Consider the following 19,849-nt stretch of genomic DNA (forward strand, 5'->3'; position numbering starts at 1 on the left):
AATTTAGTTTCAGAGTTTTCGACTTGAAATTTTTAGTTCCTGCATTGTGTTTTGTTTTTATGCCCTTTTTATATTTCTTTTTGCATCTTAAAATTTGCTTCCAACTAAATCATTAAATGTTACTTTTTGGGGGCATTTCATTTTTTGGAATTGAATTTTGTTTTCAGGGGTCATTAGATTTAAGTGTCGTAAATAAATAAATAAATAAATAAATAAATAAATAAATAAATAAATAAATAAGAAAGATATCATCACCGTGGGGAGGGGGGGCGATGATAACTTCCTCAATGGCTCAAGGGGGCGTTTCTTTCAAAAAGGTTAAGAACCACTGTTCTATATGAACTTAGAGAACACAGTGTCTACATTCTGAAAATATTTATAATTCAAAAGCATTGGCAAATTTTGAAACAGAAGCAAAAGCTTTGGCAAAATGTTCATCTTTATAGTAGCAATTTTCCCCAACATTGAAAGCTGCAGCTTACCCCAAATTTCCAAATTTTCCTGTATTTCTTTAAATATTGGAAGATAATTATCTTTCATCAGAGTTCTTGTTTTTGTTTTTTATATATACACTCTGGAGGGGTTGGGTTCTTATTATTTGTGTTTCTTGATTTGGTGGTGGGGTGTGCTTGTAACTGTTGCAAATCACCCAGAATAGTGGCTTGCCACTATTTGGACAATATATAAATGCAATAAATAAGAACTAAGGTAGGCTACGGACCATTTTAACTGGAGTGTTTTAAGCTGAAGTTGGGAGCCCTGCCCTGGAAAGAAGAAACTACCAATCTGAAATTTTGATAGACTCATCCAATTAATGTATTCGCAAAGGCTTTCACGGCCGGAATCTAATGGTTGTTGTGGGTTTTTCAGGCTCTTTGGCCGTGTTCTGAAGGTTGTTCTTCCTAATGTTTCACCAGTCACTGTGGCTGGCATCTTCAGAGGACAGCACTCTGTGCTCTGATGTAGTTTGCTTGGGAGTGGAGTATTTATGGCTGTGAGATAGGCTTTTGTCCTATCTCACATCTGAAGATGCCAGCCGCAGAGACTGGTGAAACGTTAGGAAGAACAACCTTCAGAACATGGCCAAAGAGCCCGAAAAACCCACAACAATCATCCAATTTAGTTCCCTGTCTCTTGTCACTTTGCTTAGACTTCACCCCGCCCTGTTTGCTCCCCTTGTTTAATTCACCTATATAATTTTGGGGAGAAGATGTTTACTTCTCCATCCTCTCTCTCTTTATTCTTATACCTATGTAGCTGGAAGTGAGTCTGAGAAAGGAAAACTCTAATATGGTGCTTGCTATATAGTAACCCAAAACATGCTGCTCCCGACATGTTTTTGTTCATTGCAATCAAATTGGAGACAATCAGACACACATAGATTGTTGTTATTGAAGTCAATATAGTTATAGTGGCATTTTTCAGTATACAGCTATCTTGCAACTCAAAAGTGCATAAGGATGGTCATATGACAATGACAAATTTCCTCAGTTCAGACAAGAAATTGTTTTCTCCTTTATTCAGAGGTTCAAGTAATATACTTAATTATGGAGCTGGATTTCTGTTTTAAATGTTACTTGTCATGAGGGACTGGAAATAAAATGCTGCTTCTGTGGGATTTTCTTTTCATGAAAAAAATAACACACATGTATGTATCTATATTTTCAACACACGTTTTTGATGACCTCTAGCCACTCTGGGGATGTTTGTCTTGATTCATGGATGCCAAGAGAAATGCCTCTGGAGAGGGCAAGATTTATTTATTTAAGACATGGCTGACATTTACATTGAGGATAAAACCATAGTTGCACCTACCCAGTGCCATTTAAAAGTTGGGTTCTTATTATTATTTGTGTTTCTTGATTTGGTGGTGTGCTTGTAACTGTTGCAAATTACCCAGAATAGTGGCTTGCCACTATATGGACAGTATATAAATGCAATAAATAAGAACTAAGGTAGTACTGTAGGCTACAGATCATTTTAACTGGACCATTTTAAGTTGAAATTAACAATTGCTCAGTTGTGATGGGGGCTGCGTTTTTTCCGTAATTCTCACTTGCAAGTTTTTTAACTAAAGAAAACCGATTCTTTATACATAGCATCTTCAGTGAGTCTCCAAGAAACTCCTTAAATATTTTCAAGTTTACAGTAAAATGTAGTTAATATTGTTCTGACCTCACAAAATTACAATTCATACATTCATTTTGGCAATTTGTTCATATGTAGATAAACATAGATTGCACTAGCTCCTTATCATTTCATTTATAGATGGCCTGCGATCTATGCAAAGTACTTTTCAATGAGAAGAGAATCACATCACAAGATGATTTTTCCCTAGGCTTCCTCATGGAAACCTAGGGAACTATACCCTAGGTTAATTCCCTAGGTTTCATGAAGAAATCATTATGATTGTCAGTTATGGTAATGCAGGGTGGATGCAGATATGTGCTTGTGTGATATAGCTCGGACATGTAACTGGCATTTGATTCACAAAGTGTAATGGCACTGGACAGAAACAGATCTGTGAAGATCTAACTTATCTTTTGACTCTTAGGACCAGTGACTTGCACTTTTAAATGCCTATCTACTTTGAAGATGGCCCCATTGATTTTAGTGGCGCTTCCTCCAAGGTATGTTTGAAAAAATAGTAGAATTGTATAATACCAATAAAATAATTGTGTCAGAGTTTTGAATTTTGGCTAAAACATCTAACTACATAGCAGATAGTGCAAGGACTGGCAGAGCAAAAATAGCTTCAAGTCTCCCAAGAGTAGACTAACCCCTTTTCACTCATCAACTGGCACTTACAGTCTCAGTAAATCAATCTATTAGTAAGAGAAAGAATAAAAGGTTTCATTTATTCACAGTTGAATAGGTCAAAAATAGAACACTGTAAAAATGAGTTAGAGGAGTAGGCTTAATAGACTCATAGCCTGCTTCTAGCAAGCTCCTGCAGACTGCATTCTAACTGCACATTAACAGCACTAACTGCACACTTAGACTAAAGAGAGAAAGAGAGAGAGAGAAAGACACTTAAGCAGAGAGGCATGGCTCTCTTTGAAATCAGAGGCAGGGAAGGACCAATAGGTTATTGCTGGATTGACTGACTATCACCCCAGCCTAGAAAGGTCCCTTCCAGCCAGAGCTACTAAAGGCAGCATACAAGTTTATTTATTATTTATTTATTTATTTATTTATTTAATTTATACCCCGCCTATCTGGCCCACCGGACCACTCTAGTTTGAAAAAACAACAACAATAATATTGTATTATGCCAGTAAAATAGCATTTCACTTGATTTTTTTTAAAAAAATTAGCATGAGCCCTTTTAAAAGCTCAGAATTAAGACATATAAGCTACACAAAAAGAAGAATGCCACATAACAATAGAAAAATAATTATTTGGGGGCTTTGTTTCTTACTGGGTCATTCACTTCCTGCTTTTGGATTGCTATTTTTCCAAAGACAAAACGATTGAGACAGAGGCTGAGGCCAGGTGCCACAGGCCAAAGGGACATGCTTACGCAATGCCACTCGATGTGAAATGTAGCATCTTCACCAATCTGGCACTGGAAAATCTAGCACTGTTAGTTTTATATGAAATCATGGGAACAAGCAACCAAACTGATCATTGTTCCAAGCACACAGCCACCAGCAAGCTCCTTTACTGCACAAGGAAGTGGGCTTAAGATCACAGCAGCAAACGGTTTCCAGGAATCGGCTTTGTGCTGAAGTGGAAAATGGCTTGGCCCTATTTATCAATGAAAGCAATAGCTTTGCAGGAGCCAGGAAGTAAGTCAGGGAGCCAGATAGATTGAAAACTCCTAGAAACAAGAACCAGCTGAGTATTAAGTTACTCCCACCTATTTGAGGCTGGAGGGTTTTGGCATCCTGGTCTGTCAATCGACAGCCTTTTCCAAGGATTTCATTAATTTACAGCCAAAATAAAAAATTCAAACATGAACTTGCAGAGATTCCTGTAAAACAGCTCTCATCTGGTATGTGTTTCTATCTGATCAATACTGGAATTAGACTAAGTAGGAAACACGGCTTCTGCAGTTTCTGGCAATAATCAAAGGCTTATATTATAATTATAAATTTTTTAGACCGTAAAGTGTGCCTATTTTGGAATAGAAATATAGATTATTACCACCTCATGCTGCTATAATTATTCCTGCTGGTTGCAAAAAGAGGGCTTGTAGTTTCATGGTTTCAGAAGTTATCTGTAGTTATAAATCTGCAAAGGAAAATGCACAGCTTGAATTTCTCTTCTTGCCCAGGATAAGATGGAAAACGTGTACCTTTATTATTGGTAATAAATGCTCTTCTTTCAGATTCAACCAAGATTTAGCTTCTGTTCTTCCTCCTGCCAGTAGAAGCCAATCAAGCTGGGATATGGCTGTGAGGAAGATGCTGGGATGAAGAATTAGGAATGGTAGTTGGAAGGGAACTGTTATCATTTTATGACCTTCCTCTTTTATTATGACATAATGTATAAAAGCGGGAGACTGCACCCAAACCTTGGAAGTAATTCATTGCAAATAATCAGTTGCTTGGAATTAATTCCTTTTAAAAATAACAAAGAGGTAACTCTGTTTCAGTACAATTGTAATTACTTTTTCACTCACTACGTTTTCCATATGCAATTGTAATGTTTAGAATTACAGAGGAACAGCCTATCACATGTCCTCACTCATGCTGTCTCTCATACTGCAGCTTCATGCTCTGTTGCAGATGTTGAGGCAATGCTAAGGTAGCTGGGAAAGAATAAAGCTCAGACTATAACATTTAGAATTCTGAAAAGTAACTAAAATGAACTCATTTACAGGAAATCAGAAAACAAAAAAGAAACCTTTAAAAATTCAGACTGCAGAGGTAAATAACAGTTTTGGCAGGCCTTGGAACCAGAGTTGTAACAAATTATTTTACAAGGGCTTGCCTACATGTGGCAACTGAAGCAGGCTGGATTGGGGTAAATAGGATGGTTTGGTATGCTACTTGGTGTGATTCTTGGATATATACCTAATGCACATACCTAATGCTGTTTTTAAAGGGATGCAGCGTGTATTTGTAGCTCTAATACACATTTTAAAAAGAAGTGTTTAATTTGCCAATAATGTGAAGTGACTCTCTTCTTAAACCACTTCACAATACTGGCAAAAGTAAAAGAGAAAGGCTCATTTAGGTTCGTTTCTAGCAGTCACATAGGCTGGCAACAAACGAAAACAGAGTAATCCTACTGTGGCATTTGCCCTCGTCACTCTTGTTTATCTCACTAAATACAGTGCTCACAAAGGCAAACCAAAACACCTCTTGACACGCTGACACCAGTTGATCTCTTTATCAACGTACTTTACTTAGAAAAGATGAAGGTCCATTCAGTACTGACTTTTTAATAGAAAAGGTTTATTGATTACAGTTGGTTTCCAGAACAATTCATAAGCACAATCTTCAAGTTTCATCAAGCTTCAATATTAACCTTCTATAGTTATTATCACAATTTACACTCAGACTAATCACTCCCCAAACTATCCTTCTCTCTCTCTGATTCCTAACACAGACTGAACTCAGACTTAGACTTCTGACTCGACTTAATTTCCCTCCTCTCTCAGGCTACGCCTTTTAACATGTCCTGTGGCCTAACCTCTTAACTACATTAGCATATAACTCATGAATAATACATAACTTATTGTGTAACAAGGGTGAACGATACATTCCTCCCCCCCACTTAAATATGTTTGTTTGGGAGGGGAAACATGTTTTCCATCCTAAACAAACAAGCATCATTGCATAAAAACTCTACTTACCCTCTGGCAACATTCTGCAAGCAATAACAATATTTATTATAACAATCTCAATATCTTATCACTGTAGACATTCCAATACAGGTCAATTACATACTTTACCTTTTGATTTATACTCATGACATTTAACCTCACAACCTTACAGAAATATAACATAATCATGGAAATTTACATAGATAGTTGAACGGTTACCCATTAGTCCATTCACGTTTATTTTAAAAGTCCTTTAATCATTCTCCACTTTTCAGTCCATCAGTATTCAATTTTTGATCACTATACACAAACAGAACATTTATTATACATTACCAATTTTGTTTATATCCCCATTAGTCATTTGGCTTTTGAGGCAAGGTACCAGCATCCACAATCTGAGTCCCTTTTTCACGGTGGACTACAAAGTCCAAGTCTTGCACGTTCCCGCTGTCATCAGCTTGGCACAGCACCTCTCCAAGTCCAATGCTCAATGTGTCCATGACAATGGTGAACTCCCGGCTGTAGACTGGTCTGGTCGTTACCGCCTACTTCAGCTGGTCACACAACTGCTGGCACTCAGGGGTCCCTCTGATGATCTCTGGCTCCTTCTTCTGTTTTCTCTTCGGTTGATTAGCAGTCATCGGACCCTCTAATGTCCACTGGGCGTCTTCTGCTTGCCGTTTCCTTGTGAAGCCTGCTTTCTTTCTGGCTTGGGGCTTCACTTTCTCACTTGGGGAAAGGGTAGGCAGTTCCCTCTCCTCCTCCCAAACATCTCTGGATGAGTCCTTCTTTGCAATCTTAGTGCATCTGCTTTCCTCCTCACTCACAAATTTACCCACAGGTACTTTTATTGCAAAGTTTTCCCTAGGTGGGGGACCACTATCACAGGTCACCTTAAGATCCTCAGGCAAATTTCTTTTAAGTGCAATCTCAAATGATTAGTTTGTCTTAGATGCACTGCACTTGTTATCTAATTCTATTTATTCATTGATAAGCTAGGTAGGGGTTTGCCTTGCAAGGTTTTAAGGTCTATTTCAGCTGCGGAGCTACTAGACTCTCTAGCCTCCAGTGCTGGTGTAACATATCAATAGGTTCCGACCCTGCCAAAAGCAATTTATTCCCCTCTATAGATCTCAGTTACACTACTTGGTCCTCAGGGCAGAATGCTCTTTACTGCGTCTCATACAAGCCTTTCTCCTTTCCAGGAGTTCTTCCCAAGCTTGGCTCTGCCACTTCTAAGGACTTCACTTTATACAAAAGATCCTTATCCAGGCAAAATCTCTCAAGGCACTCAGGAGACAATAAAGTGGGTGTACTGGCCGCTTCAAAACAACCCACCAACCTAATGTCCTCCTTTTGCTCCTGGACAAAACTATTTTTACTGGGATTCTTTAAAAGCATGAAATCAGTTTCTGGATGGTTAATAACCTGAGTTTCTAAAGGACTTTCTCCCTCCAGCCTCCCCTCTGCTACAGTATCCATTTCTTCTGCAGTGGGTGATTTCTGCCCCCCTTGTGAGCATGTAAGTACAAACGCACTCTTAACATGCTCTGTCAAGTCCCAACCAATTAGAAAAGCATCCGGTATTTCCTACCCATGTTTCCCAGGGACAATTAGCTGTTGGTAGGGTCCTCCCCTTCTATGAGGTGCCTTTAAACCCTCTCTATATGTCAGGTCTTTATCAGTTATAGACCTCTCTGGATGTTCAGTGGTCAGTAGAATGGGATTCTCTTTAGGTTTTCTAATACCATCATTTAAAGTAATATCTTTCTTCTGTTCATCAATACAGGAAGTATCATTACACAACAACCATTAGTATCATTAGGGTTTTTCAATATGACCTCCTCAGCCATTTCTGCTACCTCAGGATTTTCCTCTAAACTGAGGCATCCCTGGTTTGATTCCGAGATTAGGGGTTCCATTTTTCCCTCAGGGATTGTTAACTGCTCTCCCAGGGCACACCAAAAGCACTCTGCACATGCTTAGTTAGATCTAGCCCAATTAAACAAGGTGTCGGATGGTTGTTGTGGGTTTTTCGGGCTTCTTGGCCATGTTCTGGAAGTGGTTCTTCCTAACGTTTCGCCAGTCTCTGTGGCCGGCATCTTCAGAGGACAGCAAACTGTGCTCTGTCGGAATTTGAAAAAAAATTGCCACATCCCAAATTCCAACCCAATCTCTATAATTTATCTTTACTTTAGCCATAAGTAAAATCACTGGAGTAGAACTTATTCCCTTGATTGTAACACTTTGGTTTGGAAGTATTTGTTCTTTAGGAACCACATCAGGATGACACAGGGTTATGTTGGAACAAGTATCAACAACTCTCACATAAGACTTCTCATTAATAAGAATTTCCTTACCAGGGTTCTGTACTAAAACATTTTCTGTCTTTAAAGAAAACACTGAACGACCCTGGCTAGTGGTAGATCAGAATTCTCTGTCATGCTAATTGCCATGGAGATAGATAGAACCACCATTATTACAACTTCCTTCAGTGGCCTCCACAGGTTTTAAACAGTAAACTTTCTTCCGAGTAGACTTTGTCTAGAGGGGTGGGGTATAAATCTAAATAAAATAAAAGTAAAGTTGGTCTGATTATCATCTTTTCCATTTCCATTTTTCATACAATTTAATTGAATATGCCCAAACTCACTGCAGTTATAACACTGTCTATAAGTCCTTCGATCTCACTGAGCGATCTTTTAAACTTTTCCTTAAAATTCATTCGCTTCGGCAGACTAGGCCTTGTCAACTCAGGTGAGGCATTACTCTGGCCTTCTTTCCCTGATGTTTTACTAATGTAATTTTATTGAAGGGTTTCTTACTGTTGTCTCAGTTTGGCCTGTTAAATTTTACCACAGAGAACTTGGGGTTTTGAATCTCACTTATGGAATCCGCCTTTTCATCTGCTTCTGATATTTTAGGATTTTTGTCTTTAACTAAGTAATGCAATTCCCCAGGCAAAATAGAATGAAATAGTTCTAACCCAATCACATTTTTCATTTGTTCTAGAGAAGTGACATTTTCATGTTCCATCCATTTGTCCAAACATTGAGTAAGTTTAGCCTCTAACTGAGAATAAGATTCTTCAGGCTTTTTGGTAAGGGAATGAAATTTTCTTAGGTGTTCTGCATTTATGCCAAATCTTGAATATACCATTTTTCTACAGGCTTCAAAATCTCTAGTTTGCTCTAGAAGCATCTGAGAATACAGGTCAGCTACATCTCCACTTATTTGTGATCTCAGAATTATCATCCATTCATCATCCTTGATATCAAAGTCCCAACATGCTCTCAAATGAAATGAGGAAAGATTCTAGGCAATCTCCTTTCCTATATTGGGGAAATTTCTTTAGATCGATCTTTGAGAGATTTCCCTCACTAGAGCTGTTGTTATTGTTACTATTAGTGTTTTGAGCAGCAATTTGTTTCATCTGTATTTGAAATTCCATTTCTCTTTGTCTTAATTCCATTTCTCTTTATCTTAATTCCATTTGTCTCGCCTCAGCCCTCTCCTTTTCTCTGATTTCTAGTTCCCTGAGCTCTAGCTCCTTAGCTTTTCAGCTCTGGTTTTTTCTCTAATTTCTACTTCCTTTTGTCTGGCCTCTTGCTCAGCTTTGAGCTGCAGTTTCATAAACCTGAATTCCTGTTCCATTTTCCATTTTTCAAAACCTTGGGAGCTTAGATCCCTTTGTCTCTCTGAGGCATTTTCATAAGTTTCCTCCTGTTCCATTGGAGCTAGAGGGTCTCCATTTCCCTCCACTTCCTGAGGTAAACACTCAGCCTCACAACTCCCCTTTTGGCTACATTTGGGTGGCATGTTTATGTCTGAGATAATTAGTATTGAGTGTAAGTATTGATTTTTAAAAGGACCTGTCTTTTTGCTGTTAATTCCAGTATCTGTTGTTGTGCTACTCAGCAGCTCTCTCTGGCTGTTCTCCTGCTAACAACCTTAGTTACTGTGTCTATGTCTGAGCTATTCTTGTTCTCAGACACCCAAAATAATTTTATTTTCAAGCCTGTTTTGATTTTCCTATCCCCTCAGATCTCCTCTGACCTCTGGCTTCTGCTTTTATCGACGAGGGCTCCCTTCTCTCAGAACCTTGGATTTTAAGCTAGCCCACTGGTCTTCCAAATCTTGAGGTAAATAAACAGGAATTTTTCCTTTAGAGTCATTCCCTATTTGTAGTCCCCCCAGATCTGGGATCAGAAGCCCCGCCACTAAGCTTTTCCATAAAAGCTCTAGCAGGTCATCCACTTCTTCAACACATACCTCTGACTGAGAAGAAAAATGCTATGCCCACATATTCCTGCTTCTATAATAGACATTATGTTGGTACTCTGCTGCTTCAGTGAGAGACCAGCCAGCTTTCTCCAATGTGGATGCTGCTTGCTGCATGGCAAAAGATTAGCCAATCACCAGCAGGAGAGAGTCTAGCTATTGTGACTTCACGTGATGCTGCCTATCTGAAGGAGAAAAATAACCATTGTGACCTCACACTGATGCTGCCTGCTGCATGGAGAGAGAGAATAGCCAACTGCCATCAAGTGAGAGACTAGCTGTTGTGACTTCATGCTGATGCTATCATGAAGTCCCAATGGCCTCATATAGATATTAAGCAGAAACAAAGAAAATATTGACCCCTGAGGAACTCCACAATTGAAAGTCCAAGGGGTGGAAACCATTTCCCCTAGTTGCACTCTCTGAGGACAGTCCTCCAAGAAGGTTTGGAGCTAGGACAAACCAGGCCACCAATCTCCAATCCAGAGAGCCTTGCGAGGAGGTCGATGGTATCAAGGGCTGCTGACAGGTCAAGGAGGACCAGTAGGAACATCTTGCCCCTGTCAGCCTTCCTCAAACGGTCACAGTGCCATCTCTGTGCCATGACACAGCCTGAATGATGACTGGAATGGGTCAAGGGTATTGGTTTTATCCAAGAGTGCGTGGAGCTGGTAGGCCAACACCCTGTCCATTAGCTTGCTTCTAAAACAGAACATTGGTGACAGGATGATAGTTATTGCAATCATCTGCCACCAAGTTCATTTTTCTCCTAATTAGCCTGATAAGTGTCTTCTTGAGGGTTTGGGGAACCCAACCCACAAAGACAGGTGCATTGATGATATAAGTGGCCCATTTCATTTTTGTTGGCCTGGCAGCTTTTAAAACTCAGGCTGGGCAAGGATCTAGGGAGGCTGCTGTTGCCCTATAGCAAACTAGCACTTTGTCAACCTCAGAGAATGAAACAGGCTAAAATTGATGTAATATAACCGGACAAGCTGGTGCAGTGGACATCTCAACCTGATCTGCTGCCAAAATGTGGTGGTCCAGGTCCCGGCAGATGTTTGAAAAAAAATGCTGCAAACTGGTTGCAGGTGAGATTACTAACCAGCCCCAGAGAATTGTGAATAATGCAGAATAATTCCGCTTGATAGTTTTGTGCCTTGCTGTTCCAGACAGCATAACAAGATATTCAAGTGGCTTTGCTGCTGAGTAGGTGTTGGTCATGATTTTTGTGGCTCTTAATTTAAGTACTATTGGGGCTCACCTCTAAATGCTCTCTAGTTATTTTGCTTCATTGCTCATAGTTCTTGAGAGTACCATGGGGCACAATGGACTTTTGTGGCTCTACGACAGAGTCTCCTAAATATAATAGATTCAATATTCCAAAAAAGATAATGAAATAATCATATTTTTTTTTATTTCTACTTTTGAAAAGACCCTTGAAATTCTTCTAGCAAATAGTATTGAGATTGTAAGTGGAAGTCTGTCAGCAGCCAATAAAAATTGAGAAAACATCCTAGAAATTTTGAGGGGAGAGTCTGAATCTTTAAAAGGGCCTGGAAAACAGGACTGGTTGTTTTTTTAACTGCTGTGCTTGGCGACGTCTTTACTATTGTTGCTAAGAGAGCTCCCTCAACCTCCATTTTGGATTGGATTGATTCTTTGCTGGCCTGTTTCTATTGCTTTTGCTGTTCCTCCATTGTAGATTACATTTGTCTTTTAAATCTTGCTGCTGTTCCTCCAGTTCTGGATTATTTTCTGGATTACTTTTATTCCCTGGTTTTTGGCCTTTTTAATCTTATAGATTTTAAAAGGATTTCCCCCATTTCTTTTAGCTTAGGCTAGAGTGCCTGCTTGAGAAGGGACATGGTGGCGCTGTGGGCTAAACTGCAGAAGCCTTTGTGTGCTGCAGGGTCAGAAGACCAGCAGTTGTAGGATCGAATCCATGCGACGGAGTGAGCTCCCTTCGCTTTGTCCCAGCTCCTCGCCAACCTAGCAGTTCGAAAGCATGTAAATGCGAGTAGATAAATAGGTACAATCTTGGTGGGAAGGTAAACAGCATTCCGTGTATAGCCGCGCTGGCCACGTGACAACGGAAACTGTCTTCGGACAAATGCTGGCTCTATGGCTTGGAAACGGGGATGAGCACTGCCCCCTAGAGTCGAACATGACTGACTAAAATGTCAAGGGGAAACTTTACCTTTACCTATATTGCCTGCTTGCCTGCCCTTCCAATGGTGGACTACTTTCTGTGCTGCTGGACTGAAGTCATCAAAGAGTTGAGGGGAAAAGCAGACTCTCAAGTCCTCTGTATTTTATCTTTTGGTTGGGGGGATTATGACATTGTCCTTACTGAGTAAATTTCTTAAAATTGTTATTATGAACAAACATTATGGTGAATGATGAAAGAGAAGTAGTCATCAAAATTATCAGGGGATCCTGCTGATGAACTGATGGAGATGGATGGTAATGTGATGATAAACAAGAAGTCTCTGTATAGTCCCTGCATATGTATGTAAATGATTTATTTCTCATTCCCATGTTCTGCTGTTGGTGATTTTGGAATGGTGATTGCCTGTTGTCTTGCTGCATTTTTGGGACTAGGTTTGGGGGTTCTGTAGGGTTTAATTTGTTGTAGCACCAGAAACCCAAATGCAAAGATGGAAATGAAAGGACCCAAAAGAGTCAGGTATTTGGGGGTATACCAAAAGGGACCCCAAAGCACACAAAATGAACAAGGAGCCCCCTCAATGACCCCAAAATGGAAGCAATGCAAAATGGAGCTGTGGAGGTTCCATTCATATATTCTAAACAAGAATGAAAGCTATATTTTGCAACTTATAGTTTCTCTCTGGTTTACCCTACCAGACTAGTTGATGTGGCACAATCTTGTGCATTTTCCCCCTTCATAAGTCATGCAATCTCATATTCTCAAATATCAAAGCTTTCTTTTCTTTCTTATCCAACACAACATTTGTTTGTCATTCAGCACAACACTGACTACAGCCCAAACAATTTCAGTAAGAGACAGTCATATGTTAAATATTAATTAATGTCAAGTAGAAGTTTGTATGATGTAATTTACAAATATCACAATTTGAAATGTGCTGTCAAAATGTACCATTTTGATTAAAGCTATTTAAATATTTAAAAGGGATTTGGTTTAAATGAAATTGACAAAAGGGATTTTTTTTTTCTATTTTTGCAATAGATGTAAAAGCAAATTAAGTGTTGAAATTACAGCAGCACAGAATTATCAGGAGTTCCCTTTGTCATCTGTCAAAGGGAACTCCCTCAACAAAACAAAACAAAAAATGTCGCGAAACATTATATGAAGAGTGTTCCTGCTGATGCTTGGCTATGTGTGACTAGTAAGGAGATCCCTATGTGATGTGAACGAACCACTGGAGACTTACGATACAAGTTTATTACACAGCATGGAGAAGTCATGAAATATAAACTGTTTCCTTGAGCCTTGAGTGTCCTGGAGCAAGGAAGGGATCACTTTGACTCTAGAAAACTCCTGAAAGAGATCAGAATTTCTCTTCAATAAATTATATACCAACAAAGGCCACTGAAGTTTGCCAACATATTGTCGTTTGTTAGCTTGAGGCATGCTACTGTCTGGTAGGTGGTGCATCACATCAGAGTCAGTTATTTGGTGGTACAGAAGATTTTTGATATAGAGTATTAACCTGAATTTATCTTTCAAGAGATAACATGCAATTAATTATGTTAAAAAATAAAGCAACTAATACATTTTTCCACAGAATCATTTTGGTCAGTTTATTTATTCATGCTTCTACTTTTGGTCATTCCTTGACTTAAAATACTTCATGCTTTGAAGTACACACTGTCTCCCTAGTGTTTTTCTTTTGCATTCACTTTAAAGAAATTACTACTAATCCACAAGAAATAAAGGAGAAAGCTATTGTATAATGTACATTTCAACAAGAAACACACGCACACATAAAACAACAATGCTGTGGCACTTTAGAGTCAACATGCTATATTTTAATGTAAGCTTTCATGGAACATTATCCACTTTTTCAGATATGTGAGTTTGAATACAGAGATTTCATGCAAGGCTTTAAGAGACCATGATGTTTGGTTGCATTTCACTCTTTTCAAAACAAACTTTGTTCTGAAAAGAGTGAAATGCAACTCAACACCACTGTCTTTTAGATCCTTGTATGAGGTCTCTGTATTCTAATTCATATGTCTGAAAAAGTGGATGATGTTTCCAGTCATGAAAACTCAGGGGTGTGTGGAACATGCTGCGCAGTCCCATCTCCCACTGCTCCTGACCGGTTGGCCCATTCACCATTCTTTGCATGCCACCGGGGATCTCTTTCTCTGGCAGCTCACCAGTCTCGACAGAAGCTTGGGCTACGTTTCCCACCTCCTCAGGCAGCCAACCACTCATTGGCTGTGCAGGGAGAATCCCTGCCTTTCCTGTTTGTTGGAGTTGTTGGCTGCCTGAGGAGGTGGGGAAGGGCAGCCCCAGCTCCTGTCTAGACTGGCATATTGCTGAAGAAGGAGCTCCTGGTGGTGCATGAAAAACGGTGAGTGAGGCAGCTGGCTGGGGGTGGCTGGGAGATGGACCTGTGTGGCACCTGGGTTCTACATGGTGCACTTTGTGCCCATCTCTACTTGACAGAAAGAGAGAGAGAGAGAGAGAGTACACATCTGAAATGTTAACTGAAATAACCCTACATACTTAGTAAGCATCCCAAAGGCATAACTGATACATTATTGTTAATATGAAGTAGAACTATTCGTACCAAAAACATGAATTTTATATTGTACAGGTTTTGTTTGGTTTAAACTTAATAAATAGAAAAGCATTTTTCCCAATTAACTGGGAATCTTTCACTCCACTGAATTCAGTCCCTTCTTCTGCTGAAACAAGTGTCAGCTCTCCAATTCAGGTTTCAGAAAGTAAATGGAAGGCATAACATTAATAAGCAGAACACAGGGAATGATAGGACCCAGGAAATGGAAACGTGGAGAGTATAGCAAAAACAACACATGGACCAGAGTAAAAAAAAGAGAACGTAACTGAAAAGAAAATAAAGGAAGAGAAAGTATGGAAGTAGACTGATAACCAGTACTAAGTCACAACTAGAGCAGGCCCATCAAATTAGTGGGGCTTTTGGTGAGTAAATTCCTCTGTAAGTTCCATTAATTCAGTGGGCCTAACTCTAGTAATAGCTTATTACTAGATTTCAGCCAATATCAGAAGTGCCAGGAATAAAAAAGAACTAGGAAGTGAAAAAGGAATAATGGAAAAAGCAGGAAGCACAAAATTAAGTTTTTAAAAGAATCTGTGTTTTGACTTAAAATAACGTCTGAACAGAAAAGATGCTCATCATGGGAACTGACCTAACCACCAAATCCACACTGAGGAGAGGCAAAGGCTGAAAAAGTTACTGTTTTGATCTGCAGCTTTCAAAATCTCCCACCCAGCATAGCTACTGGTCTATCCTGGGGAACTCTAGCCCAAAATAATAATGTACTTAAGAGTTGGATAGAATGAATATCTTGTTCTAAGGTGCTCCTTTGACTTTAACCCACTCAATTTATAAGAAGGGGAAAAAAAGCCAAAGAACACATGACTGATAATTTTATGCCAGAAAGCCCCATCAAAGGGGATGAAACACTCAGAAAGATATGTCTGCCATTTGCCCAAAACTGTGTTGTTCCCCTATGTCAGCTTTGTTCTATTTTTATAGTGGCCTATTAGGCTAACACATCACCATGTCTATGCCTTTTCTCCTTATCATTTATTGAATGAATCAGTATTATTCCCTGTGCCCTGACAGCATTAAAATGTTAAAATGTTCATTTCATAGAAAGTTGAAGAAATTAGCTAATGCATTCACAGCTAATTGTTCTGACTGTGTCCAAACGTCAGGATCTTTGAAATATATCCTGTTCAAAAGACTAACTTAGGCTCTCTTTGAAATATTCAGTTTCCGCTTTTCCCACTCCTCCTAGGTTGTCATAATAATGGCAATAGTGAGGATTATTAAATTGGATTTTTTAAAAAAGGTTCCACAACATCTTGATTATTTATATTTCATTTATTTTTGGGATAATTATACTTTGTCTGTGATGGTGAAACTGTCCTTCCCTAGAAGATCTATTCATACTTCCATTATTGAAGACCTTGTGGGAAAACTTTGGTCATCTAAATATTTGGACTACAACACTTGTACTTCTTACCATTGGTTATGGTTGTTGGTGCTTCTGGAACTTGACATCTTAATGTTGGAAGGGCCAACATTTCCCCACTCCTAACTTAAAAAGATCACACATTATATCACACAGTAGCTGTCAATGCCAGCTATGTCATTCTTTTGGATTTGGAATCTGGCAGGTTCTAGAGATGAAACACAACATAAAAGTAAGTCTGTATTCCCCCTTTAAATCTTAATGAAGCAATAAATGTAGGTAAAAAACAGAAACAATAAGATCCTGCCCAGAAAGCAGTCGTCTTCTGGATATTCACACATTGCATAAAATATGACCATTTCCTATGTTCCTATGAAATAAAAAAAAGACACTTCACTACCTAATCAGAAAAACTTTTCTCTCAGAATTCTGAGAATTCATCAGTTCCCACAATGAATCTAATCTTCAGAGAACATTTTCGTCCATCAATGTTTCTGCTTTCACGCCCACAAAATTTCCCCCACTCTTAAATCCAGCCAGAAAAATCCTGGTATGAATACTTCAGCCCAGCACTAATATTCCTCTCTACAGAATAACTACAGAGTTTCTACTCTGCTAGAACTATGGGGAAAGATTTCCAGATGGACCCGAATCCCACAATCCCCTTTTCTAGGTATTAAGCAGCTACAGTATTCCTAGATCCATACAGAAAACTTTTGCCTCATGTCCATATGTCACAGGAACTTTTAAAGGGCCAGTTTGTAGACAACAATCTTTACAGTTTTATAATCCTGGATGCCAGTTTAATGTTAAATAGTGTGGATGATAACTTTGATATTTTGCTATATTAAAGACACTGCTTCTAAATGTAAAACCACAACGAACCCTCCTGACTTCCTGTATTGTTGTCTAACTTTAAACTCGCAGGCTTAATTTGTTACTTCACTGGATAATTTTTTTTAAAAATGCAGATATTCAGACTGCAATCAAGTATAGACTTTGATTAAAATGCAAAACTGGAAGTGTAGTTTCCTGCTGTGTTTTACCTCTAACAAGGTTATATCCTTCTCATGTTTTCCTTTGCTTGAGGTCATTTGATATAAACAACCTTTCCTGTTTTTTTTAAAAAGTTAAACTATAGATAGTATTTTTTTTCTTTGTAGAATTATCACCTGCTTTCATTTGAATATACCATGATATATTTAATTTAATGGGAAAGCCCCAAGTAATTATTTTCACTGAATCAGGAAAGTTCAGAGTGAAAAATACCACAAAATCAGGATGATGGTTCCTTCTCCAACGGATCGACAATTGTACTTAAAAAAAAATAGAGTTTCAAAACTCCCCCCCCCCCTTTGAGGCAGTTAAAATGTTGTGTATGCAAGAAATGATGAGTCTTCTTATGGAGATATTATATTTCAGTTCAATAAAAATCCAAAGGCAGAAATCAGAAGCTCTGGGTGACATAAAGATATAAGTAAGAGAGCAATATAGTTGTTTGAAGTTGGAAGACGGGTGTTTATTGGAACAGCTGGCAAATCAGCAGGAAAATGCTGATTTGGAAAACTATTATTCTTCAGAAGAAACAGACCCATTTAGCAACACTGTTATAGCTGAACCCTACAAATACATTAAAATATCATTAAGGATGAAAAAAGAGAGAGAGAGAAATGGAGAAAATCTGCCTCTTTCAGTTAAAAGCTGTTGCAGGTCTGCTGAAGGTAGAAATAACTAAATAGCTGGTATGTTTGATTAATTAACAGCAATTAAGCATGGGGTATAAATTGAATTTTAATCCATACCATAATGTCAAAAATTGTATTAATTCAGCATTGCCATCCTTGTTGATCATAGTTTGTGTACCTCTCTTGATTCTGAGACTCTTCTCAAAACTAGGTAAACTAATGAAAGAGAATCAGTACCTTATCTGTTAATGCAGGCAATAAAAATGGGTTTTCCATAGTTTACAGCACAATCCTTCAAATGTCTGTTCAGAATTAAATCCCAAGAAATTAAAAATATATATATACCCCCAATCCAATGTGTTTATCACTGTTACTCTGCAACCCTAAGAAGCAAAGTTCCTGTAATTTGTTTAGAGACCACCTTCTCCTACTACTTCATATTCTGTTTCTCTTAAACTGCATGATTCAACCACCAAGTTCAATCATAATGAATACAGGTAAACACGTTGTTGTTAATTTTATTGTTAGGCATCTCTGCTTAGTCAGGCTCAAAACTGATCTCAGAGGGAGAAAAACCCTCTTCTACTAATCCTGTTTCAGACAATACGCCTTCAGGAGACATCTAATTGCAAGCTAGTTTTGATCCTGTTGTAAGAAGGACTGCAGTTGTATTGGCGCCAATGGCACATATAGCATTAGAAGCTAAAGAAAGAAAATTTGTAAAGATTGTAAAGATCATCCAGCCTGTCTTCAGAGCTACAGTGATATCATGTTCACCAGCATATCTTGTTCTTGTGGAACATCCTTCCCCTAGACACTCCTTCCAATGCAACCCTGAGAATTTGTTGGAAGTACTAAAAGAAGGAATATGCAACAACTCTTTTTTCTTCACTCAAATTAACTAATCAGCACTCTTCTTCCCTCCTTTCTACATATACTCCTACTTAAGAAATTCAAGTATACTTGCAAAACCCACCCATAAACCACATAATGACGTATTAAAACCCATTCAGATTACTAAAACCAGTGTTATAAATGACATCAAGAAGAGTAGGGGGAAGAACTGAGCACAAAAACAGGAAGACAAAATGGTAACCCACATTAACCTATTGTGGTAACATTTACAACCCTTATTTCCTCTGAGAACAAAGTGGAATGTGTTGTCCTTTTGCCATTTTTATTCTCAAAACAAACTCTATGAGGTAAATTAGGCTTAGAGGTAGTGGGGAAACTACAGCCCTCCTTACTGCTCTGTAGTCCATTAGCAGTTCTTCTCTACTCTTCACACTTAATGCAGCATTTTTGCAGAGCTGGCATCCAAACAGACAAGCACTTCCCCCACCCTGAACTACAAGTGCAAAAACAAATAGAAGGTAGAAATCTATGTCCCTCCCTTCTCTGAGTGGCCAGACAGCCACTGCACTCTGTAAGTAGAAAGGCAAGCTGATTTTAAGGAAAGAGGGGGAAACAAGATCTCTTAAATTCTGTTAGTCATAGAATCATAGAAAAGTCAAGTTGGAAGGGGCCTACAAGGCCATCAACCCAAGCCCCCTGCTCAATGCAGGAATATACCATATTTTTCGCTCCATAAGACGCACCTCCAAATAAGACGCACCTCATTTTTAAGAGAGGAAAACCGGGGAAAAAAAATTCTGGCAAATTCATAAGGCAGTAGCAATAGATAGATGTTGTCACATCAATTACCTCAAACTTCTTGCAGTGTACATCACAGTGAGAGCTTTTGAACAATTTGTAGTTGGCAAAGTTATTCCAATAGCCACAGACAACAACACTGCTTTATATCAACCACCAAGGAGGAACAAAATCCATGTCTTTCTTGCTACTAACAGTATAGTTTTGGGACTGGTGTATTCTCAAGCATGTCATTTCACAAGTCATACATGTACCAGAAGTGGAGAATCATGAAGCA

Source organism: Pogona vitticeps, chromosome 2, assembly GCF_051106095.1.
Source record: "Pogona vitticeps strain Pit_001003342236 chromosome 2, PviZW2.1, whole genome shotgun sequence".
Classification (NCBI taxonomy): domain Eukaryota; kingdom Metazoa; phylum Chordata; class Lepidosauria; order Squamata; family Agamidae; genus Pogona; species Pogona vitticeps.